This window comes from Ictidomys tridecemlineatus, unplaced genomic scaffold, assembly GCF_052094955.1.
Source record: "Ictidomys tridecemlineatus isolate mIctTri1 unplaced genomic scaffold, mIctTri1.hap1 Scaffold_190, whole genome shotgun sequence".
Classification (NCBI taxonomy): Eukaryota; Metazoa; Chordata; class Mammalia; order Rodentia; family Sciuridae; genus Ictidomys; species Ictidomys tridecemlineatus.
Genome location: NW_027521631.1, coordinates 301,850 through 328,184, shown reverse-complemented (window position 1 = coordinate 328,184; position 26,335 = coordinate 301,850). Strand labels below are relative to the sequence as shown.

Here is a 26,335-nt window from a genome sequence, read left to right as displayed (position 1 = left end):
AGCACTGGGTACCAATTCTATACCCAATTCTCTTCTCCTAGGAATTCTTTCTCTTCCTTCTAACAACTGTTTTGGGTGTTGCTCTCACACGTTGCCTGACTTCCATGTAGATCTTGCATTGCTAGTTGTTTCCATATCCACCTCTGTCACTTGGTCATACAACTTCCTGGATGACAGGGACATCTTTTTCATCCTGGTTTCTCCCAAGGTACCAACTATGCTTGGTTTACTTGGAGTAGGCATTTGAGACGTGTTGGTTAAAATGGTTACAAAATTCACTCTAACATAAATATTTGGTGTCTACCTGCCAATTCAAGTTTAATGCACATAACAGTCTGCCAAGCATCTACCACTCTTCTACTCTGCAGATGAAGGACTGTGAGATGTGCCAAGGTTAAGCCAGGTGTCCACTCCCATAGCCAGCAGCACAGAGTCTGAGCCGACTCTCCGGCTGCAGAGTAAGTCTTCTTAACCAGTATCCACACACACTGCCTCTCTGAGACCTGGAACCACACAGGTATAAATGACAACAGCATGTTCATTTTTTCAGGGAAGAAATAATGAAATCTCTTAATCCTCCAGGATTTTGCCCATGCAGATCCCTGTGCTTGGAAAGTTATTCCTTCCCTTTCTACCTTATGAAATCCCATGTTCCCTCAAGACCCTGCTCAAGATGAACTCTTGAAAGCCTCTGCTGGGCTCTTACATATATTGTCCTTTGCTCTGTCACTGCTTACAAGATCTTAGATGACCTGTGCGAGATTTCTTCTCAATCTCTTGCCTCAGACTATGAGATCTCTGAGGGCAAGGGCTGCCTTTCATGATACTTGGCATGGAAACATTTAATAATTGTTGGTTGTAAGGATTTATTAAGCACCTATTAAATATTCACCTGATCTTATTTAATTCTTCCAATCTCCTACAACTAGGTGCCAAATTGTCCTGTTTTTTGGATAAGAAAGCTAAGGTGTCATAGGTCTCAGATTCTACCTGAATAAAATATCCTACCTCAGCTCAGTCTAAGGTCCCAGAGTCTTTCTGGCATCCTTGTACCAAAACACAGGTTGGAGCCAGTACCCTGGGCAGAGCAGGATGTTCTCATGAAGTTTGCCTGCAGATGGATCTCTTGGGTTCTTGTTCCTGGGACCTGATCTGAGACCTGTGAAAAAGTAGGTACAGTCTCCAGGTCATGGGCCAGTGGGACCTCTAAAGCTGCAACTCCTTCATTTTCTCATCTCATTTCATTTATGTGTACTTCAGCTGAGCCCAGGGAAATCGGTGTCACTAGCCACAAAAGAACTTCATGTCTACTTAACTGAACAACTTGTATGCAACAACCTCAGTAAGACTTAAAAAATGCATATGTAATATAGCAGTGTCGAGTTGAAATATGAACTGTCAGAAACCTGATTAAACCTTAGCCTGTACTGCATATTCTAAATCTCTAAAGAACACCTCTAATTCAAAGAAGATAAACCAATCACAACCAACTATTTAGAGTACCTACAGTGTCTTGACATCTGTGTTAAGTTCCATGCAAAGTATAAAAACTGAATTTTTATTATCTATGTGGTATAGATTAATAAGCATGAAGTAGGCCCCTAAAGTCTAAAAATAACCTACTCACAATTATCACTTTCCTTCCCAGTACCGTATGAGTAAACATTTTATTCTGGTACAGACCCCAGAGTTACTTCTTATTAAAAGCCATCATATCTTGCTTTAGATTTATGTTTAATTATTAGGAGAATCTTTTAGTAATTCTATCTGACTTTATAGCTCATTAGTTATTATTTATTAATTAAGACTTATGAAAGTTATTTAGAATTCAAGTGAGAATTTCATACTAATAAAGATGCAAAGGGTGCGTGCTGAGGGCCATTACCAAGTAGGAATGACACATCGAAATTTCCTTGCCAAGCGTACCCCATGCTGCTTAGAGGACATTTGATGGAACATTGCATGCATGCTTTAATAAGGTGACCTTGCTCAAGGACCAAGGCAGATCCAGGTTTAGAGCTGATCAGGTTTGAGGAAGTAACCAGTTCCTTGAGTTTAAGGCATTGCCAGTTTAAGATAATGGGTTTTAGAGAAGTTAGAGGTTGAAGATTATTGCTGGGATTAGGGTGTTCCTGTTGCTTGTTCCCATTGAGTTCTCGTGAGATTAAAATGGGATTTGGAGATAGCCTCGTGGAGTAGGTGAATTGTGCGGGCAGACGGCAGAACGCGATTGCCCCTGGACCTGTGTGGAGGTGGTGTGAGAGCGGGAATAAAAAATTGCTGTTTGAACCTACAAAGCTGTGTGGTGGCCTGTGATTCTGGTGCCAAGCCAAGACATTGGCATTTGGCAGGTGCGGGGGGAAATTTCTGAAAATGTCATTAGAAAATCCAGTAATAGAGCTATTTTCTTTTTTTAATTTATTTTTCAATTTTCAGTGGACATAATATTTTTAGTTTTATTTTTTATGTGGTGCTGAGGATTGAACCCAGCACCGTGCACATGCCAGGCAAGCACTTTACCACTTGAGCCACATCTCCAGCCCCGAGAACCTATTTTCAATTCCCAAAGTTCTTTATACCTATTTGGTGCATCTCCTGCAAAGATAGCAACTTGCCTAAAAATTCCATTTAACCCATCAGAAAATGCCTTTCCTAACCACCCTTACAGCCTTATTAAAGTATAATTGATAAGTAAAACTCACATATGTTTACAGCGTATAATTTTCATATATGAATGTTTTCATATATGAATAAATTCTGGAATGATTAAATTGAGCTAATTAACATATCCAAGTAATCCCTTCTTCTCTTCTGTGGATTGAAAACAAACATTTTATGTTTCTTGCTAACTCAAAGTCCTCATACAGACCAGGAGTATAAAGAACCACTCAATGCAATCCATGATTGTGCAAGAGCAACGAGCACGGTTCTGGCTGCAGTGTGTGCCCTGGAACACCAGGAGTATAAATGACAACGGCATTTTCAGTTTAACAGGGAAAAAAACAAACAAATCTCTCATTCCTCCAGGCTTTTTTAGCCATGTTGGCACATGTGGAAAGTTCTTCTTCCCCTGTCTACTTCTTGAAGCTGGAAGAATTTATGAAGTGTTTGTGATGCAAACAATTATATTTTGACTCATTTATTAATAAGAGTAAAAATATTTTTTTCATAATTTCCTGTTTTATAACCCTTAATGAATACTGTTAGTGAACTAGAGTAGAATATTCTGTAATGACATTTTCCTAATAGAGAAATGAGACTGCCTGTCAGGGACCCCTTCACTTTGCTGACCCCACTACACCTTCCTGCTTCCCTTCAGAGGGGTAGCAGACTGAGATGAGCTGGGGGCCTGCTCACGTAAGGACTTGACCACCACCAAGAAGGCTGGACTATGCTCCAGGATAGCTCTCAGGCCCTCCATGGATTCTTCATCCTGATCCAGAGACGAAGGTCAAACAAAGCAACCCTACCAGAAGGCAGAGTAGGGACCAGGGAAAGAAAAGATATAGATGGTACTGGGTCATGAACAAAGAACAGGCCCTCAGCTCCCCTTAATTTTGTTCCTACTCTGAACTCAAAGTGTTCTTTGCAGAACTCCTAACTCACTCTTCATCCTACCTCCTTCATGTAGTTAAACTATCTGTCAATGTCAAATATTAGCCACTGCAAATTTTCACACTCTAACTGGTAAGACAAATATCTTTACACAAGACACTGTGCTTATCCTTTTGTTGTGTTTTGCACACAAAGAACTAATAAAAAATGAAAAATGCCTTTTGTGAGGCAAAGAAAGTCACAGGTATTAATTTCATCCTTTTATACAGACTGAGTCAAAGACAACTAGCAGCATGAAAAGTTAGCTAAAGCTCATGATAACATCACGGTGGACTAGTTAGTGTGAAAACTACTATATGGATTATGTCTTCACTAATTTGATTAGATTTTAGATGATGGAATTACGCTAATGTATTACATTTCAAACCACAATCAAACCTTGTTTGGTATCTTATTATAAAATCATCTCTGCTTTTTCCTTAGAGATCTCTCTTCCCTAAGCCCCTTCTTAACAACTGTTTATGATAAATGTCAATCAATCTTTGATTTTTTTCATTTCCTCAGGAAGTCCTTAAACATTCAAGGATCTATAGCTCCAAACATGAGACTCATGTATCTTATTCCACCTTGAATGCCCAAGCAAGATTCCTTCTTGTCTTCCCCCAAGTGTCTCGACAATACTCACAGTTCCACAGGTGCTTTTAGCTAACTGTATTAGTATCTTTAGAGTTCTAGCTGCCTCGTACACAACTAGCTGCATCTGAGATAATTTTCCCTTTATAAAGTTCAAGGGTCTAGTTTTCTTTGCCTGAATTGATTTATTCATGTCCTTGATGTCTTCTTTCCTGTCCCCAACTTCTGTGGCTTGCAATCTGCTGTGTGCACAGCAGCTAAGATCACCCTCCTCAGATGTTGTTTTGCTCATGTTACTAACTTCCTCGGAACTTGGAGATGGTTTCCATTTGTACGTTGCATAATACCTGATTAGTGCTTTTAAGAGTCTTTCATAGTCAGGCACCTCATATCTAATTGTCCTCTGCTCTTTCCATGACCCAGCTGTGCTCTACACCACAGCAATCCAATGGGTCTCTTGGATTATACACCCAACAGGGTGGTGCAGAATTCAGAAGGGTTTTTGAGTACATTTTTTGTACTCACATTTGTGAATAAGACTCCTCAGAGGATGAAGCTCCAGAGTCTAAATATGACAGCAGGGTTGTATTGAGCTTCTCCAGCCTCCTACTTTCCTGGTTTTTTTTCTTTCTTCTTCTTTTAAATTCTTTGCTACCAGAAACACTAATTTTCAGGAATTTTGGGAGTAGCACCACTACTGCTCTCCATAAGTTTATGAACTTTCTGGATTACATTTTTCCTAGTGGTAGGATGAAGACAAGAGGAAGCTGTCTGCATGGGGAAAATCCTTGTCTTCTAGTTCTAGTGACCACAAGAGTCATGCAGGAACATCAACACAGAATGTCAAGAGGTCAATGAGGCCCAGATCAGACCTTCTCCAGCAGACTCTGGAATGGCACTGCCCACAGACAAGGAGCACTGGTGGTCTTTACTGCCAGAGTGGGCTTCCTTCTCCTCAAGTTGTTCAGTCATGAGACACACTATCCTTCCCCACCTGGCAATACCTCCACTCACCTCTGCCAATCATGTCTCAGCCTCCTTTGAAAACATTGCTCACTGATCAAATTCAAGTCACTCCAGACCAACTCTACCTGGCACCCAATGTGAAAATTATATCAGATCTCCTTTATTCATGCCATCTAATTTTTCTGCCTTTGGTTGTTAACTCATTGCCTCTTAATAATCAGCATGTGCTCACACATACACTCACGTGTTTACGTGAACACTGTGGGGAGTGGGAGGCCCATTTTCTTTTCTTTGTTGGCTTATTCCTTCTGTTTCCCTTGAAGCACCTTTAAAGATCTTATTATTGGGCACTGAATGCAGTGGTGGCTCTGTAACTGTGACCAATATGGCAACTGCAATTTAAATTTTCAAATACAATAATATTTAGTAACTTTGACACTGTAAAAATAACACATCACTGAAGATTTAGGGTAAAAAAAAAAGAAAAAGAAAAACCCGTTTACATACGCTTTTCTTACCCTTGTTTTAATTTATGGAATTAAACATTAGCAACTGTCTGTTTGCTAATCAGATTTCAAGAATTCCAATGGGCTGAAAGTTATTGTGAACTAGTGAAGTGTAAGAAGGATAACTTTCAAAATTCTTTTAATGTCTAATTCATACGGTAATATGAGGGGAAAAGAAAACATTACCAGGATATGAGGCCAAATTAAAAACAGTCATTGGAACTGCTTTACGAATAAGCCAATTAATCATTTTTAATTCCTCTAAGCCCAACTATTATGACATTTACATAAACTGTCCTGAAACCTTCGTGGAATGAGCAGGGAAGTATTCAACAGTGCTGGCTGAATTGTTTTTGCACTATTTTTTAACTACTTCCCACCTGTATGTGTTACCTCTGTCAGACTCTAAGCCAGTGATGGGGTCAGGCCCACACTCCTCTTTGTCCTTTGGATCCAGCATGGTATGAAGTGTGTATTTGATAATACTTCTGAGATGAACAAAAGAATGATCAGCATTCAAGTAATGATCCTGGGTACTTCTAAAAAGTTTTTAATTTTGATCTTCCTAATTATACTTTCATTCCTAATGGTTTACACCATAGGAATGTTTCCCTTTCAATCCACCAATCCTCTGACAGAGGACAAATATGGAGTTGGAAAAGTGAAAATGTCAGTGATATCTCACTGTTTTCTGAGTAATTTCTATAAGAAGCGTCGTTGGTTTTGGTATGTAAAGTCAGGTCAAAAAACAGGCAGAAAAGGGAAAATTCACACAGTAATGAGATCCCAGGCTCAGGTTTTCTGTAATAATTTGGAAAAGTTTCCCACTTCTTGCATCCATTTTATTGATTGAGACTCATAAAGAAGGGTTTCTTTATATATTTGAAATAAATCATCCATATTCTGGGAATGAATAAACCTTTCCGTTAACCTCATGGGCAACACACAACATCTTACACTTGCTTCTGCTCCTCACTCACTATTTCCAGTACACCAAGTCCTGCTGATTTTATCCCATGGCTCCTGCCCTTGACCAGAATCTTTACCAAAATCTCCTCCCAGACCAGGCCTCCAGTCTTTGTCCCCCTGAATGCCTTCTCCATGAAGACATCAGACCTCCCATCTCAAAGGCAGATGGCTCTCTGTTCAAATCCCTTTGAAGACCTCCTAAAGCCAACAGTCAAAAATGCAGCTTCCAAATCTAGATCTTGTTGCCTATCATGTCCCAGTCTCTACCTACCAAACCTCAGAATACACTCTGGGAAGCTTGTAAAATGCAAATGTCTGGGCCTCATCCTAAGAAATGTTAAAATTCGATACTGGATAGAAAAGCAGGAACCTTTTTTTTTTAAAAAAATATTTTTTAGTTGTTGATGGACCTTTATTCTATTTATTAATATGTGTGGTACTGAGAATCAAACCCAGTGCCTCCCACATGCTAGGCAAGTGCTCTGCCACTGAGCTATAGCTCCAGCCCCAAGAGCAGGAACTTTTGAGCACTCCTTGTGATTGCCATGGGTGGATAAATGGTGTCCATCCTGGAGGGCACCACTTGCCCTAGAGAAACATTGTTCTTCCAGGCCCATCTGCTTGCACGAACTTAGGCTGTACATACACTTTCATTTCATTGTGTCTCTGCTCTGATGCTTCCTTCCTTCTGTAACATCCCTGCCATTTGCTTCTGGCCTAAACTCCCCTCCTTTTCACAGCTCAAGCTCAGCCTCATTCCATTAAGCCCCATGTGCCTTCAGGGTCCTTCTTCTTTTGCATTTGCATAGCATTTTTTCTTAGAATTTACTCTATTATACTGACATTATCTGTTCATGCTTGGCCTGCAAATTTTGTGGCAGTTGAAGAATAACATCTTTTCAATGACACAATGATAAATCGAAGTTTGTGACTAAATAATACCATCCCCTGACAGCTTGACCTTTATGAACTGAAGAAAAGTACATGGGTTCAAGAAAACATTCCTAACCCAATTCTCTAAACCCAGAGATGAAAAGCCTGTTATGCTACCTGAGACTCAGACTAGAGCCATCAATTTTCTACAGACACACAGGGTCGTGATGAAGATTAGAGGAGATAATAATGTCAAGGTCACACCACAAATCCAGGCACCAGATAACCACTCAAAGAGCTGTTGGCTGTCTACATGGCCCAAAGGTTTCACCCAACTCAGTATCCTCAGACCAAAATGGGAAGGGCACAGGTACTAGCATATGATTCCCTTACAAAAATGTTGAGCAATGTCTACATGACTTCCTTATCTGGAAACACTGCCAAAAAAAATTAATTCACTACCAAACAAATTTGATGTCTTGGATCGAAATATTGCTAACAGGATTCCTCTATCACACTTAATCATATTTCTACAGACTCTACGCAGGAATCATTTGATTCTCTAAACTTTTAAAAAGAAACCACTAATCACTTTCCCTTTTGCATTATGAAATTTGTAGACATTTTATGTATTTCCTGTTCAAAGTGTTCCTATTATCAGGGGCAAGATCACTTATTTGAAGAGTCATTTTCTGAGATTGAGTCATTGAGCCTGCTATGGACCTTAAACATAATCACAACTAAGAGAAGTTAGACAAAGTGAGCTGGCCTGGAGTGAGGACATTGTTGACAGAGAGTGCTGCTTGTGCAGAGATCCTAGAGAAGTGTCTGTGATGAGCCTGCCCAGGCTGCCTCCTGGGGTGGAGGTCCCTCCAATCTGCAGCCCTGCAGCATCTGCCAGCTGTGTAAGACCACCACAAACTGAGCTGGGTATTTGCTTTTAACGGCAGGTTTCTTATTAATCTCTGTATTCCCGGGGCCTAGTGCCATGTCTGGACAGAGCTGGCACTAAATAAATGTTTGCCAAATGATGTTTCTTTAGAATAATAATTTATGAGAGTGGTATTTTGTTCCAGGATGTTGCCAAGGGGGAAAAATAATCCAACAGATCTTGGCTGCTCACTGGGTAGTTTCCCTGGTCAGAAATCTTAGAAAGCATAATTTTGTAAATTCAGGAACAGAAATTTTGATACCTGAATTGCACTGTCATCAGGCAATGGATTCCTACTCATTTAAGGTGAGAGCTGCTCTTAAAAAGAGTTGTGTCTAGTATCACACACACAGGATTCCCCTTCCTCTGTAAGTCCCCTAAACATCTTTGTTTCTTAGAGTTGGGATCTGAACTGAACGCTGTGGCAGATCACAAGTCCAGTGCTAATTTCTCACAGTCCCAGGCCCATGTTCTCTGTTATCATTTGGGATTGCATTTCAAAATTTAAGAAGTGAAAAATCCAAATTCATCTTTCTCCGCAAGTTTCCTGTCTGAGTAAACAGGGCTACCATCCATCCAGCTGGCCAAGCCAGAAGCTCATGAGTCACTCTGACTCTTCCCACACCTACTCAGTACCTGGTCAGCCCTAGTGGGTCTGCAGGGGTGGGGGGCTCTCATCCATGCATTTGCTTCTTTCCATCCCCACTGCCACTGCTTAGCTCAACCTGTGGGCTCTTACCCAGATTACTAGTTACCAGGTGACTACTTAAAATTGTCTCTAGTTTTACTGCCCCTTACCTTCTCCAATCTCTCTGCTACCTGTAGCCACAGTGGTCTTTCTGTTATTATTCATCTCTCAGACCTCCCCACCCCCCACAACTACCATTCCCTTTTCCGACGACATTCCACATTTTGTCATGCCCTCAAATATATAAGGGCTATTGTCCTTTGCACTCTCCTGTGTCTTCTGGAAAAAAACATCCTGTGGTTGCCAGGCTGGATGCTGCCTGCAGAATCCTGCCTCCAGCCCCAGACTATGATTAAGCCCCTGCTATGTGCTACCTAAGCTCACAGCAACATGCCAATTATCTGATAGGTAACTGCTTTTTAAAATCTGCCTAACTCAAGTGGTAGCGTGCTCGCCTGGCATGCGTGCGGCCCGGGTTCGATCCTCAGCACCACATATCAACAAAGATGTTGTGTCCGCCGAGAACTAAAAAATAAATATTAAAATTCTCTCTCTCTCTCACTCTCTCTTTAAAAAAAAATCTGCCTAACCAGACTCCATAAAGGGAAAGAACTAGGTCTTAATCATGATTTTACAATTACATGACAACCTATTAATACAATGAGAAAATCCATCCACAGCTCAAATGATTTTCAAATCACTGGGCCAAGCAGGAGTGAGGATGGAAACGAGTCACCAGGGTTGGTGGGAGGGTAGGTAACACTCCATCACCTGATGTGTCTCCATTCTTACCCCCGATCCCTAGATTTCTGGTTTCTGTGGTGTATCTCCTCAACATGTTCTGACTAACCATTCCCCTAATGCAAGAAAATACATTAAATCTAGAAATTCAAAAATCAAATTTGAAAATATCCCACATCTATGTAAAAAGTTAAACAGGAACTTTCAGACCCAAGCAACTGAGACCAAACCTTGACAGAGTAAAATCTGCCAAAAGGTTTAATCTTCTTTAGAATTTTTTAAAAATTAGCAAAAAAGTATAACAAAAAGTTATCTGTTGATCGTTGGCATAAAATCTATTGTTTTGCTAGAAAGTGAATAAATATATTTTAGTTGGCTTAAATAAGTTTCTTTTGGCCACATGGAAATTCTAAGAAGTTTGACTTCAAAGTGTTACACTGTTTTGAAGGCAATTTTGATTCCTTACATATTAAATTTCTGAGAAAGAAGCTTATTTTTCATTTAGCATACTATACAAATGAATGTGAAACACCAATTAAAATAGAAGGGCAAAATTATGAAAAGCTGATTTGATTTTATTCTCAGGAGGCTCTTGTACTAAAGCTGAATGACTTGCATAAATACCTTTGGCATTTGCTGGACCCTGTTCCTAAACACAATGTTCATATTTCATCTATAATAAAAAAAGCATCTCAAAGATCTGCAAGGCACTAGTCTTGCAAGCATCCAGTCTAGTGTCTTGAGTAAAGTGAAATTGGCAAAGTCAGCTTAATCCATAATGGAAAATTGTGAGCAGGGTGCTTTGGCTGCCTGGCAGCTGCTGCTAGGAGCAGCCTCCCAGCTCTGTGAGCTTGTACACCAACTCTACCACTTGCCCCAAACAGAATTCTCCAGTCAATGCTGAAATCCAGAATATAAATGCTGTCACAATTTGGGGGACTTTCCAGAAATTATAATAGTAGGGTGTTTTCTGTTACAGATGAAGCTATGCTAAAAACAATCTGCTGCTTTAATTCTTCAAACTTATACCACCAGGACAGTGTTATATTTCAGAGCTAAATGAGATGGAATCCGTTTAAATTTGAATGATCTAAGCAAACTCTAGAGTTAAAATAAGGTCAATATGTGTCCCCAAAACCTCGCTTGCCACCATCCTGGGTTTTTTTTTTTCTCTAGTATTCCCAGCCAGTTTTCACTAAGTAGATTTCTGCACAATTAAATATTATCTCATATCCCATTCATGGCACAGAAAAGCATCTTCTCCTGCCTGGCCTTCCTTGTTCAGTAATAAAAATAGAGAGACATGCCTACAAGACTTGAGTTTTAAAATGCATGTTTTTAATAACCTAAAAGTCTGGATTACTGTGTGATCTTTCCATTCATTATGGCCTGCAACTAATTCTCATTAAATTTGTATTCAATTGAACCTACTTATTAGTCATGGAAATGCATGCCCACCTCAATGCCTCCGAGTTTGTGAATGAGCCTGGACTTGTGGGGGTGCGGGCTGGAGGAAGAGGTTTTAAAAGAAAGATCTTCAGAAGCAAAATACCCAAAGAAGGTTTTACCAAGTTCTCCTAACACAATGTGTTCTCATGTTGTGCATAATGGCCTGTTAAACTCCAGGTGTTGTAACTGCAGAGCTGAAGGAGGGGTGCCCCCACTAGAGCTCCGTGTCTCCTTTACACCTCCTAGTACTACTGCATCCAAAACTAGACCTTCCTTGGGGGCAGGACACAGCTGCCCTCTGGGAGGTCATCTTTTACGTTCCAGCTGCTCTCTCTGAACATCCACAGAGAGCATGCTCCTGTGTCCTGGATAGAGAAGCATTAGTTTCTTTAAATAGCATGGAGACAAACGTGAGGAAGTTAGATCAGGCTCCATGCTTTCTTCCCTTTGAGACAGGAATTCTTTGGTAAAGAGGAGAAACATGCATTTAAACCCTTACTGTACAATAAAAAATTATAATATGCATAAAAGGACCATAATGACCTACAGAAACATACTTAAACAATATGAAGGTAAAAATATTTTATTATCCTATATTGTCTTCAGAATAGTAGCCCAGCATAATTCAATAGAAATACATATGCCATTTCTTTTCAGTCTTTAAAAATATGTAACTGGCTGGGTTCAGTGGCATATGCCTATAATCCCAGTGGCTCAGGAGGCTGTAACAGGAGGATCACGAGTTCAAAGACAGTTTCAGCAATTTAGCAAGGCCCTAAGCAACTCAGTGAGACCCTTTCTTTAAATAAAATATAAAAAAGGGCTTGAAATATGGCTCAGTGGTTAAGCATCCCTGGGTTTAATTCCTGATATCAATTAAAAAAAAAACAGAAAACCATTATATGTATACATATATAGATAGCTGGATGATTGCCTATTGACAAAAAAAAAATACATTGACTCCACACAGAACTCGGTGCTAGAGATGGAACCCAGAGTCATGTGCATGCTAAGTACACTCTCTGCAATCGACCCTCGGCCCTCCCCAGCAAATCTTGATATGTACTCACATCTATGTTCAGGTGGTGGGCTTGATGGGTTTTATCCCTTTTTTTTTTTGCTTACCGCTGCCTCCCAAGTCTTCTCTTCCTTCCCTTTTCTTCCTCACTCCATTTTACCTCCATCCCACTCTGGCTTCTTGGTCTTCTACCAACTTTTACTTTTGAAAATGGTACTATTAGGATTGAAATACTTCCCTGGACATTAACTGAATTCACTAATTGATCATTTACAAAGCCCTGTGACATTCTCTCTCATTCAATCTTCAAAACCATCCCACTGTGAAGGCAAGGTGAATATTAGCCTCTGCTTCCAGTAACTTTTGTGAGCCTCAGATGAGGGTTTTAACCAAACCTCTGGAACTTGTTCAGAGAAGTGCTGGTTATAATAGGTGGGAATGGGGTTGGGCAGCCAAGGTGCAGATATGAAATAAGACAGGCATCACCACTAAAGAAAATAATTACATAATGATCTTTTTTATTTTTAATATTGGGGGGGGTTGTAGATGGACACAGTACCTTCATTTTATTTATTTATTTTTATGTGGTGCTGAGGATCAACCCAGTGCCTCACACGTGCCAGGCAAGCTCTCTACCACTGAGCTACAACCCCAGCTCCAAGTAATGTTCTTTTTAGCTGTAAATTCCTGTAAGTTGACCTGTCAAACAGTCTCCTCAAGAAATAAGTTTCAAGGCATTAGAAGGAATTCATCTTCCTACAATAATCATTGTGCTAACTAAAAATTAATCAGAGCCCCAGTCAAAAACAAAAGAAAAACAAAAAAGCCATGGAAAAGGTAATTTAAGGTTGATTTTTAGAAATATGACCACTAATATTACAGAAGAGAAACGATTAATTATGTAAATGATTAATTTTGATTTGTGAAAGAGAAAGGGTATCCTTTTGTGCAATAGAAATAAAAAATGTTAAAGTCCTGTCCTTTCATAATAACTTGGCAAAGAATGAATCTTTCCCTAAAAATCAATAGTATTCAGTTTAATTTGGATACATAACATATACTGACTCATGGCTGACATTGGGTTTAAATTACTCATGAGTGAGGTGTGAATCAAGTCAAGCAATCTTGCACAGCACAGTTCTATCTACCCCACCCAACCTGATGTATTCAACTGATATCATATTATTTGAACTTAAGAACAATGTTCCCCTCCCCGACCCCAAATGTCAGGACAAGAAACATTTTCAAAAGTAGTAAGGACAGCTGAATATTCAGCAGACTTTGAGTTTTAGAAGACAATAAACTCCCATTTCCTGACTTAATATATACTGCCATGATGTCAAATGTATATGGGATGAAACAATATTATTAGAGTTAGGGTAAGTTGACTTCCTGGAGTCGCCATGTCTTAAGAGAAACATTCATATGTACCACTGATCAGCTCAATACCTGTGAAGAATGCAGAAAAGTTTGGCTTAACTTGAAGTTCTATTCTCTGGCCATGCCTTATAATGATAATAATGAAGTTGAAAGGGTACTTAAGACCCATACTTTTGCAATTTCTGCACTTTCTGGACTATTAGTATAGTATGAATTATTGGGGGCTAAGTTTCCTTACTTCCAACTATAGTTCATAAATGCCCAGCAAAATCAAATTAGAAGGAGCACTCATACCCTAAGCGGTAAGAATTTAATTCTTCATTCATCATTACTAGAGCACTTACCTACGTCCGTGATCTAAGTTTATGATGAATACACAAAAGGGAGCAAACTGTCCTTTGGGATCAGTCCATCTTTCCCAATCCAGTTGTGGCAAGAGATATTCAACAAATGCACTGATGTGCAACAATAATTTAGTGTAACTGGGGGGATTTAAATCTAGAGGATGGAAGTGGAATGGGAGGATGTGGGGTCCAGGAACCTGTGAGGAAAAGACTTTACTCCTAAATCTGAATGAGGACTGTGGAGTTGACCATGTAGAGGGAAGGGCTGAGCATCAACTCTCCTCCCCAGGTAAAGAAAGCTGTCACAGCTGAGTCACGTTGAGGGGAGTGTGGCATGAAACTGTATCTTTTAAATAGAAAGTATGGGAAAGAGTTGTTTTTTTTTTAATCCTACAGGAAGAACATGAATCATTTTTATTTTTAAGTCTAAAACTGGCAAACATGGAATCCAACCTCTAGTTCTGAGGACAGATGGAGTAGCAAGCTCACCCAGACTGGAGGCCCTTCACATTCTATCCAACTGCTTCCATGCCTCATACAGCCACACCTGTGACAACCGCACACCTAGGGTTGGGGCTGAGGCTGGGCAGCAGGGAGAACAGTCTCCTTCCTAACATGACCTGTCTAGGTCATGACCTGTCTAGGTGCCACTGAAGTGGCACTAATGGTCGGAGAGAGGTTGGTGACAGCAGCAGCACAGTCCCACGTGATTGGTGGGCCTGTCCCACTTACTGACCCTTCAGGGAAATGCTGGGAGATCAGCCAGCTATGCACCAGTGAGCTCCACTAGCTTGAGTGAAGCTGTCAGGTGAGGTGGGCAGAATGGAGTAGTTCTAACTACCTTTCTAACCCCCCACACACCTTCTGGTTTCTTCTCACAGGTCTGATATGGCCCGCTAGCATAAGCCAACACTTGGGGTTCTTGATTGCTTTAGGCAGCTGTCTCCCATCAGTCTTCCTGTGTATCTTCTATCCTCTAGCATGGCAACTACTTCCCCCACGGCTCAGAGCACACAAAGCACTGCTTCTGACTATACCCCTTCCTAAATGATCGAATTATCTATTTTTTTCCCTGTTTGTTTATGGTGCTGGGGATGAAACCCAGGGCCCTGCACATATTGGGCAAGTGCCCTACCACTGAGCTATACTCCAGTCCATACTCATTTCCACAGAAGTGCAGTTCCCCAAGGGTCACTTCTCATTTGCTCTCTTAATCAAATGCCTTCCCTTAAAGTTATTCCTTTAATCATCTTACTCAAGCAGCAGTAACTTCTTTAAAACATCTTTTTTTAAAAAGTTGATGGGAATCAACAATAACCAGATGAAAAATGTGACTGAAATGACAGGGACGGCAAGGAATTACTGCAGGTAAGAGGTGAGGAAATTGCCAATGAACACCCAAGGAACTGTACGAAACTGGAATGATCAGTCTCTGCCTTGGAAATTAAGGTCCTTGGACCAGACAAGATTTCATGACTCTTCCAGATTGGAGATTAGGGGCTTTCAGTCTTCTCTACCAAAACACAGTCTGTCCATTATATTTTCTAGAAAGTATCAGGAGACCCATTTTAGTTACAATGCTCTAAACAGAATTCCAGTGATTCAAAAGGGTCCAACAAAACAGTCTGGGTAAATGTGGATGAAGGAAAGACTGAGAGGCCTGGGTGTGGATGCTGGCTCTCCCTGTCCTAAAGTCCCCCAGGGTAGTGTGTGCTTCTACAAAACAGGACAGGTGGCATTACAGGCGGAGAGTTGGCGTGTCAGCTACTGGCATGGAGCAGCTTCAGTAAAAGCCAGGCATGCTTAATTCTCCATATATTCCAAGTTGCTCTACCACCTCTTGAACATTTCTTTAAAAACAATGTTGAGATTTTTCTTAGTTAAGGGTAGTGATTTTTACTCTCAACCAAGACAAAAGGGGAAAATTTTTTGGTTAAATCTCATCAACACAATACTTTTTGCATTGCAGCAGAAACCTAAAGAAATTTTCTAGGACTCAGCAAGTAATGAACATTCCTTCAGTTTTGACTCGCTAGTAAAGTACCTAGTCTACTGTGTGATGTCTTCTACCCACCATTATGTCATGCCCATCATGAGAATTATGCAGGGTGCACAACAATCCTGCAGAAACAAGCCTCCTACCTCCTAAGTGTTGACTGGGAGAAACAGCACTCCCTCTCCCTTCACAGAAACAAAACAAAGTCTATAGATCCCAAAGGTAGTTGGTTCTATGTCTCCTATCTCCCTTAGGGAACACTGTTAAAGGCTACAATTATTGTCCCTAAAAGTCAACTTTTATCTTCTGCTTAAGATAAAATGGGATGAGATAACATGGGGTAAAGGTACAAAGGCAGACATATTTTCTGGGATGTAAGAAACAAACAAAAGCCTCTAACACATAAAAAATAACAGAATCAAGATCAATACCATCTGGGTGGACAAACTGAATGGCTGTTAACTATTAAGTGGTCATCTTCTTGTATTGCTACTGGTGAACTAGTGATTTCCATAGCAGTAAGCTCCAGAAGTCTTAGTTTCTAGTTCTTATTCTGACATGATTGGGCCGAGCTGGGGACAGGACAACCCATCATTTTATGTTCTTAATTTTTCAATATTTTTAAAAGCTAAAATATTGGACTGGCAGTGGAATTCAATGATAAAGTGTGTTCCTAGCATGAAGGAGGCACTGGATTCCATCCCAGCACTGGAGGGGAGGGGGTCTCAAAACTCAACAGTAACAGCAACTGCAGAAGGACCAGGAAGGACTCTGCAAATACTTTGGCATTATAAAGATCCACAGTTATTAATAACATAGCTAGAAGTTGCTCCTTCCAGGCAGCAATCTCTAAAACCTTAAGAAAATCTTCCATTAAAAAAAAATTTAAAAAGACAGTAGAATTCTAATCTCAAGAGCTAATACATGGGGAATGTTAGTCCTTCAGCTACCCTCTCCAAAAACAAGTTGCAAAACTCTATATCTGTAGTAGTAATTATAGCAAGAAATCTGAAAAGGACTAAAAAATTGAAATAAGCAAAATATAAAAGTTTAGTTTAATCTTTCTATTATGTCACCCAAATAGCAGTATTTTTTAAACTGGGGTAACACTTAACATGAGTCCTGCCCTCACCAAATTTTAAGTGCACAATCTGGTACTGTTAACTACGGGCACAGTGATGTATGGCAGATCTCTAGAATTATTCAACTTGCATAACTAACTTTCTATTCATCAGCAATAATTGCCCATTTCCCCCCTCCACTCCCTGACAACTACTGCTGTATTCAGTTTCTGAGTTTGACCATTCTGGATACCTCATGTAAGTGGGATCATGCAGTATTTGTCCTTCCATGGCTGGTTTATTGCATTTAGCATGATGAGTTGAGTGTTTTTTAAATAGTTAAGTAAAATCTGCAGCAGTTAGCTGTCTGAAAGATTTTTAGGCTAAAGTTCTCCAGTTTATAACTATAAAATATAGTACTCACAAAGTATTTGATCCTACCCTTAAAAGTCTTTCAAAAGAGAAAATGTGAATAGGACTTGGGTAAATGGGTTTTCATGAGACTAACATAATCAGAGATCATCTCTGTATCACAAGTAGCCCGCTTGTATCATGTAGTTTCCTCCAATTTAAACTAGTCATAAAAGTCAATAATAAGTCATTTGCTAGATTGTCTGTACCGGTTTATCATCTGTCAAGAATGAACTTGCCTTTAGTATACACTAGGTTGTAATGTGAAAATAAAATGGAAGAATCCAGGAATGCATTTAAAATTAGAGGCTTGGGCCTAGAAAAAGGTATAAAGTTGCTCTGAAAATTAGCTGAGGGCCAGGGAAACCAGCAAGATTAGATGTGCCAAGTAGCCCAGCTGACAAGTAAACTGAAAGTAGACTTGCTGACCAGAGAGAACCATGATCTACAATAAAAGATGTTCGGGCTGGGATTCTGGCTCAGTGGTAGAGCAGTTGCCTCTCATGCAGGAGGCCCTGGGTTCGATCCTCAGCACCACATAAAAACAAATTAAAAAATAAAGATATTGTGTCCATCTACAACTAAAAAAAGTAATTTTTATAAAAAGATGCTCTGTGGAGAAAATGGAAAAAATCCTTCATGAAAGTTTGTGTTGGTGAACAGGAAACATTCACTTTAAAATAGGATTCAGTTTGGGATGAAGAGGAAAACCTTGAGGAGTTTCAACATAATATCTATCTAAAAATAGTGCAAAAAAAAAGATGGCCTCTTTCACTTTCCAATTAGTGTTTGGGATGCTCAGAAGTAAACAGTGACCCTAAGATAGCATTAAAAATAAAATAGCAGCAGCAACAACAAACTCTCTATAAGTCCAGAAGTATTAAGTTGAATCATATAAAACTGCCCATTTTTTGTACACAAAAAGTTAAGATATCAGAAATTTCATAAGGTTCAATTGAAAAGGGGGAGTTGTCCATTAACTCAATGCTAAGAATAAAAAGTTGAAGACATGCTAATACTTGCAGTTTCAAAAAGAGGTAGAAGAGTTACTACTGAGGCAGAAACAGAATTTTTAACATTCTATGCCAAACTGATGCTTCAAGTCACACAAAACTACAGCCAGTAGGTATCTATCTAAATATACATAAAAATCTCCACATATAACCAACTTTTTCCTTTCTTTTTGTCTAACCTATGATACTCATACATAATAAAATTTTATTCCCAACATATTCTTCCAGCCCTCTTGCTGAATCCCCAAATCTAGATATTAATGGTAAACTTCAAGTACAAAGTCCTCCTGACCCTACCTCCCCATTATCAATCTATTATTCACTCTCAATCTCCCACTCCAGCCCTTCTCTACTGCTTTTTCTTCCAACCTTGGCACAGTGAGTGTCCCATCTGTCCATGTCAAGTTTCCCAGACCCCTTACCTTTTAATATACCAATGATATAATCTTTGCTGCACAGAATGTGGACATTCTTACAAGCCTGAGTCTCTTTGCCTTTCTCATTCAGAGGAGCTCTGTTGTTTAAAACTACGCACACTAGATCTTATCTTAACTTTCTACTTTTGCCATATCTAGCAGATCTTCATGGCTTTCTTAAAACCAATTTCACCTATTAAAACTTCAATGAAGTTTGAATTAATGATAATTTTACAGATCTGTTCAACTCAAACATTAGAATAAAGGTACACATTAATACTGGGTATATTTCTATGTGGAGAGAGATTGTCTCTATGGCACACAAAACAGAGCTCTCTGTAGCAGTATTTCAGAGGTTTGTTCTTTTAAAAAGGTAACTTCCTGAACGAAGGAAGAGGTGCAAAGGTTCTGAGTGAACATCATCATGCTGTTAAATAAGTTAGAACAGGAAAGGAAGTATGATGAATCTTCAACATTTTGGGGTGATGTAAATTTTCAGAAAAGCGCGAGTACATCATCTCTGACTTTTATTCTACTGGGCTCATTTTTGGCAAGTGAAGAAACCTATTTGTGATGTCACCAGCAGAATGACAGACAAAATATTTTGAATGACCCGACTCAGCAAAACCACCCACCTTGCATTTACATACCTTGAATTCGCAATTTCCACTTTGGTTCTCACCATGGCGGCTGCCCTTTGTGCGCCTTCTATTGCTCTGTCCACCTTCTCCCTAGTTTTTGTATTTCTTATTGGTATAAGCTGCTTCCTTATTCCACGGACCAGAATATTATTTTTGTATTTTCCCTCTTCTTTGGAGCGATCAGGGAACACGGTACAGCCATATCCATGCCTCTTGTTATTTGCCCACTCGCCTTCATACTTCATGCCGTCGGAGCGCTCGCTGATGCCGAAACCATTGCGCTTGTCGTTCTTCCACTCGCCCATGTAGGTTTCAGTGGTGGTGGCGTCCACGTGGTCTTCCACGGGGCAGAAATCACAATCGACGTCGCCAAAGCTGATGGTGGAGTTGGCATTGCTGGAACTAATTCTGCTCATGGCTGCGTCGCTGGGGACGGAGCTCCGCTTGCTAGAGATGGAAGACTTGGACTCAGACTTGCGAAGTTTCATGCTTCCGAGAAGGGAGGAAGCCCCTGTGGAAGAGGCCGCCCTTTTTCTTGCCTCCAAGCTCGGCATCAGCGTGGAAGTTGAGCACGAAGCCTCCACGGGTGCCTGCCGGGCTGTCAGCTGCAGCCGCTGCATCGTGGAGCACGCTGCCATTGCTCTGCTCGCTGCGCAGGGAGGCCAGCGAGGTGCGCAGGGGTGAGCAGATCACCGTGGCCATGCCATAGGGCACATTCTGGCGCACACTGTAGCCGTGCCGCATGCCTCCAGCCCACTGGCCCTGGTAGGTACCTTGGAGAGATCGCAAGAAAGCACAGCATGAGTCAGGGGTACATGGGTGCAACGCCTGTGAGCACTGGGATAACTCAGAGCACAGGGCAGGTAGGCCCAAGGTCAGATAGGACACACTTCCAAGTCCACTCTAGGATATACTTTTCATCCACTTATAAATTTCGGCCCTGCAATTTTGGCCTTATGACTTCAACTGTATAGGATTTTTCTAAAAGTTGGATAATTTTTACTTCTAAATTTCATTAAATTTTTCTGAGTGAAAACCATTCCCTTCTAATACAAACAGAGCAAACATTAGGAAACAACTTTTCCTCTTTGAAATTAATATTTTAAAAATTCCTTAGGAAGGCAGTGCAACAGGAGATGAAATGAACTATTTGTAAATCTTATTCTAAATTATTAATTTAGCTGAAAATTTCTAAAAATGACTTAGGTCTATGTTAGTATAATATTCCAACAAGCACAAAGGCTTAAAATGACTAGCAGTGATCTGAATGCCTGGGACATGGGTTGTCAAATGAATGGTCTTAGATTTTCTGTCACACTCAGCATCTTATTTTTAGGTTAGGGAAAACCATTTAATATATAAAATATACAATTTGGATTTGGGTGAACCTTTCTGAGCTGAGTGACTTGACAAATACAATATCCATCCTGAATATATCGAACCATCATGGGAAAAAAATTAGCAATTTGCTTAACATTTTGCCCTTCAAGTGAAAAGATGAAGTTTTGTACCATATTGCTTGCTAAACCTGTTTCTCCTGGCCTTTCTCTTTATAGATTTATCCAGCCTTTACCAGTGCAGTGTAAATCACATTACAGACTGGAAGCACCTTGAGGGAAGAAATTACTTCAAAAAGGATCACGAAATCCCCAAATTCTGGCTTATGTGTCCTGTGGAAGCTGGATGTTTGGTGACTATACAGCTACGGTGACTGAAAAGAATACTCTCATTAGCACTGGAGAAACTGAGATAAGGCCAGAGGAAACCTATCTTGAGAAAAGATGTACTTGAGAATATCCATTAAAACTGTTAGTACCAGATCAGTTTTTCAATGAATATTCACTTTTTCAGAGAGAGAATAATCTGAAGTGTTTTCTACAGAATAATCTGAAGTGTTTTTCTACTAAATAAGTACAAATGTCTAAATAACTTGGTACAGGTTTTTAAATAATTTTTTGAGGAAATGAAGGTTAAATTAAGGAATTTAGAATTCCCTTTTCAATGCCAAGCCCATTTTCTTTAAACAAAGCAAAATTTTACACTATAGTATCCCCAAAAGCAGCTATCTGGAATTTTAAAATGTAATTACTTCTATGTTAATCATGACGATTTATGATGTCAGAAAATAAATCCTGGTTATGGTCTGTCTGCACCTTACTCTGTTTGAGTATGGAGAATTTTATCTTGCCCTTTGCATTTTATATTACCATGCATAGGTTTCTAATAGATAGGATACATTTTTTAAAATATACTGAGCAATAATGATATTGGTTTGTGTAAACAAAGGCTGATTATTTCATTGCATGTAAAAGCTAAAACTGTAATGATGCCAATTCCAAGACTACCTTCACTTTCTGACCATTCTGACATATTTCCATCATATAAACAGATAAACAGTAGAGCAACAATGGAATACTAAGTGGGTCTGGTACTATGAAAATTATATTCTTCATTGATGTGCTCTTAACCTGACATCTATGAACTTCTAAAGGGATGGGTAAACCATAGCTTTCTCAAAAGGATAAACCCAAAAGGATAGCTGTATAATAACATTTTAGGGTAAGAAGCTTCCTACTGAATATTTGCAATCACCAAACACTGCCACAACATGAAAGGGAACTGAATTATTAGGAAAGTTCAACTTTGACTTTGCCTATATAGATAAAATCTAAATTCTAGGATAAAAGTTATATAATCTGATACATGTACAGTAAAACAAACCACCTTATTTTAGTATTTAAAATCGCTATAATAATATTCTTTTAACTTTTCTACATGATGTTTGTTTTGCCAGGACAGTTTATAAAAATATTGTTTGATGTCAATACATATTTACACTTCTTAAAACATAATCATCTTGGTAAATGTTTAACATTGATGGAAAATTAATAGCTAGTTTCCTCAAGTTAGTATCTCCAAAATAAGATCAGTATATGGAATTTCTAAAGAAGTATTCCTTGAAAATCTAGGCTGTTTAAAGCAAGAGCAATAATTAGAAAGTTTAAATCTTTGCTTAACTGTCAAATAGGGAGGGGGGGCAGGAATAGCAGCATTGGCCACAATCCCCCCCTATTTTGTAAAATCACAGTAGGAAAGAATTCCTCCATGGCATTGCTAGAAACCATTTTACGGTCAAATTGCAAGTAGTTCATCTGAAATTTAACATAGATTTAGTTTAGTCAATTAACCTAGAAAAAGGGCCTATTTCTTTATAAAGCAGGTGGGTTCCAATTTCTTCCTGCTGCTCAAATAAAGTTGTAATTAGTTTCTCCTGATTCCTAAAGTGGAGATGCAAATTTCACAAGCATAAAAATTATTTTTATGGGTTTTGTTTTAAATTGTGTTCACTTTGGAACTGATTTTTTAGATCTAGCTGTTTTTACTGCACACTCTTGTAGTGGAAAGCATCCAGTTCAGAATGAAATTCAGTCAAATTTGGACTGCTCCATGCCAAACTTAAGTTTATATGCTACAAAGATAGTTAACAAAATAATGGTTATTCCTAAATATTTTCAATAGTTTTATGACAGGTGAAAAAAACAGTACAGTAGATCAGAATATGCACAAAAAAATTCCATGTACCTTAGATTTGGATTTCTGGAGTATGCTAATTTATTCTTAATTAACACTCAAGGGGTTTCTAGCTCAGCAATACTTCACACACAAATCACTAATAAATTGATAACTTTCAGATGGAATCACTACTTCCTTCTTAACCTTTAGTGCAATGTTACCATAAAATACATGGAATTAAATTTTCCCTAAATCTATAAGAAGATGTACAGGAATGAATATGTGGTGGTACAGAGAATGGAGGCAAAAATAACTCTTTAGAAGAATAGGGAAAGTGATAATTCCTACTTTGACCAAAAATAAGTTATAGCAATATACTTCCATTTAGACCATGTTATTATTAAAGGATTTTTCTAATGAAGTGACATCTGAGGGAAAAAACAGTCAACAGCAGAATGTTGTTGACATTCAAAAGTCATTTTTTAAGTTTTTTTATTTTAATTTCTATTTGTAGCACATTAGGATTTTGGGGTTTTAGGTAGAAAACTACAGTACTATGGCAATATCAAGTTTTAAGGCTGAATTAATAAACAGAAGACAGATTCACAAAGTCATTCTGAAGACTTATTTGGTTTCTATAACACATACATAGATAGATCTTACTGTGCTGCATATATTTTGATTACCAGGTATAATGAATACTCTAAACCAAGAGATTTTGTTTAATGACTAGTAACTTAAAAAGGAGACTATTTTTAACCTAAAACTGAAGTGAGAGAACTATTTACAGTCTTCTAAAAGGGTTATAAAATAATGTCCACTTTTAAAAAGTAAATTTGGCAATCCACTTTTGAGCATGGAATTCAGTTATGAGCTAGGGCTTCCAATAAAAATCTAGTCACAAATTAACAAATATAGGGCTGTCAACCAAGGCATGTTATGTCCATTGAGAACATTTAAGGGGCCCTGATTAACTACTATGGAATTCAGGACTCATACAGCCCACAGAAAAGTATTAAAGTTTTTTTTTTTAAATCCATGAGAACCATATCTTTTATTTATACTGTAGGATGAAAAGATGTTCTTTTTAGCCAATCCTACCATTCTGCTGTTTTGCATTTGAAACACAGCCCAAGTATTCTGAGTAAGTGAAGTGTACAAATTGTATAAGCTTTTATATAAGCAATGGCATAACTGGGGTTGCAGTGGGCTGGAGAAATTTTTAATTGGATCTCTTTAATATCCTTTAACTCTGAGGGGCTTAATTCCAAAAGGTGATCGCCTCCACACAATCCTTTTCAATTAAATATGATCATGTTTATTATCAGAAAGTGTACCTTGCCAATGCATGACATTCATCTTTCTCAGTTTTGCATACAAATTCAACTTTTGACACCTGTTTCAATAATGTACACTTTTCCCAATTTAAAAAAGGAACTTCTGTCCTACTGTATACAAAACTTCTTTCCCAAATATTGTTAAATATTAAAATAAGGTGATTTTGATTCACAGTCAGGAATACTATTTAGGTCAACACCTTAATGCAAATCAGTTTTTAGTAATGACATTCTGAGAAGCAAAATTGTTGCTAACTTTGCAGCTATAGGAACACATCTTTCAATTTTTTTTTTAAATGGAAACTTCACTGCCCATTTCTAAACTATTTTCCCATTAATTTGTCCAATGGTCTGCAAAGATTACTTTTAAGGAAGCAAAAGAAATCTAGAAAGAAAAACATACACCACTTGAATCCCACCTGCATCAGGTGGCCTTTTTGCTCCCTTGATCAGGACGTTCTCAAATGCACCCTAAATAAGGTTCAATTCCCCAACATCCTAGTTATGGGGTTCTGGCTTCTATCTTTAGGCTACTAGAGGACCAAATGCGAAATAGGACACTCCACGTGAAACCAATCCGAGGAGCCGTTAGCACAGACTCGCAGCCTCACAAGCTCAGGGCATTTCGCTCTAACTCCACAGGAGTGGTGATTTCAAACCCGGCCAGGAAAGGGAGGGATCAGGAACGTAATGAGACAGGCTCAAGTGACAGCGTCCTCTCTCCAGCCCAACCTTCCCGGGTGGCGCTCCCTCCTGGTGTCAGTGCAGCGCGGCACCGGCCAGGTATATTCACGCCTCACTCCCCCGGGTGTGGACACATCGCCCGCTTCAACAACGGGGTCAGACTAACCCCACACGCACCAGTCCCATCCCAAAGCACCCTCCCGGGGGAGGGAGGGCGCGGGAAGTGGGTGGGAGGCTTCCCCAGGTGTTTTGGCGGGTTTCTGGACATGTGCGCTTCGCGTCCTCCCCGCTTCCCCGCAGCCTGGGCAATGCCCACCGCACCGTCTCCTGGAGCAGCTGAGCCGCCCGCGACGCCGCTCACCTCCGTCCCCGTAGGTCTTCACGCCGTACCTGTCCTGCAGCCCGTTACTCCAGGTACCCTCGTAGCGAGCGGGGGTGCACAGGCTCTGCCGGACCCCGTAGCGCCCCTTGAAACCATGTGATCACTCCCCCCGCCCCCGTACATCCACTTGCCCTTCGTTTCCACCCCCAGCCTGTGCCGCTTGCCCTGAGCCCAGTAGCCCTGGTAGGTGTTGCCACTGGGCCAGGTGTAGCCTCCGACCACCTCGAAGCGGTGGGACCAGGAGCCCGAGTACAAGCCCTGGCTCTTGGGCCCCGTGCAGATGCCATGCCCGTGCGCCTTGCCCTCCTCCCAGCTGCCGCAGTTAGGTGCCGCCATCGTCGAAGTCGAACCTTCCGCCCGTCATTGGGGGGGCAGCCCCGGCGCGCTCCCCGCGGGGGCATGGACACGGGCAGAGCTAGGCACCGCAGGGTGTAGCTCAGGGGTGGGGGCCCGGCGGGCGAGCTCACGACTGCGCTTCGGGCAGCTAGCGCAGCCGCTTGGCTCCAGTCCGATGCCGCCCCCGTCTTCCCCTCCTCTTTCGCTGCCGCCACCGCCGCCCTTCTCCTCCTTCTCCTCCGCCGCCGCCCAGGCCAGCGCCGCGCGCCAGAGGACAGCCCAGGCTCCCGAGCGGACCTTCAGCTGCTCCCGCCCGCCCACGTGACCCGGGCGCCGCCCCGCGCCCGGCCCCCCCCGTCCCCTCCCCAGGCGCAGAGGCCCGGCCCCGCGGCGATCCCACCCCACAGGCCCTGCCCCCAGCCCCCGGGAGCCGCCGCTTCCCTGGCGGGCGGGCGCGCGCGCGCGTGTTAGAGCAGTGGGATGCGGGTGGGA

At 40.5% G+C, this 26,335-nt stretch overlaps 1 pseudogene across 1 annotated transcript in view; it reads right to left on the bottom strand.

Moving 5' to 3' along the window:
* The window catches only part of LOC120888254 (junctophilin-1-like), a 60,828-nt pseudogene extending 34,762 nt beyond the window's left edge, over positions 1-26,066 (bottom strand). The window contains exons 1-2 of the transcript XR_013432737.1: positions 25,487-26,066; positions 19,601-20,364 (exon numbers count right to left, since the gene is read on the bottom strand). The product of XR_013432737.1 is annotated as a junctophilin-1-like (transcript). The remainder of the gene's footprint in view (positions 1-19,600; positions 20,365-25,486) is intronic.
* Between the last annotated feature and the right edge of the window lie 269 nt (positions 26,067-26,335).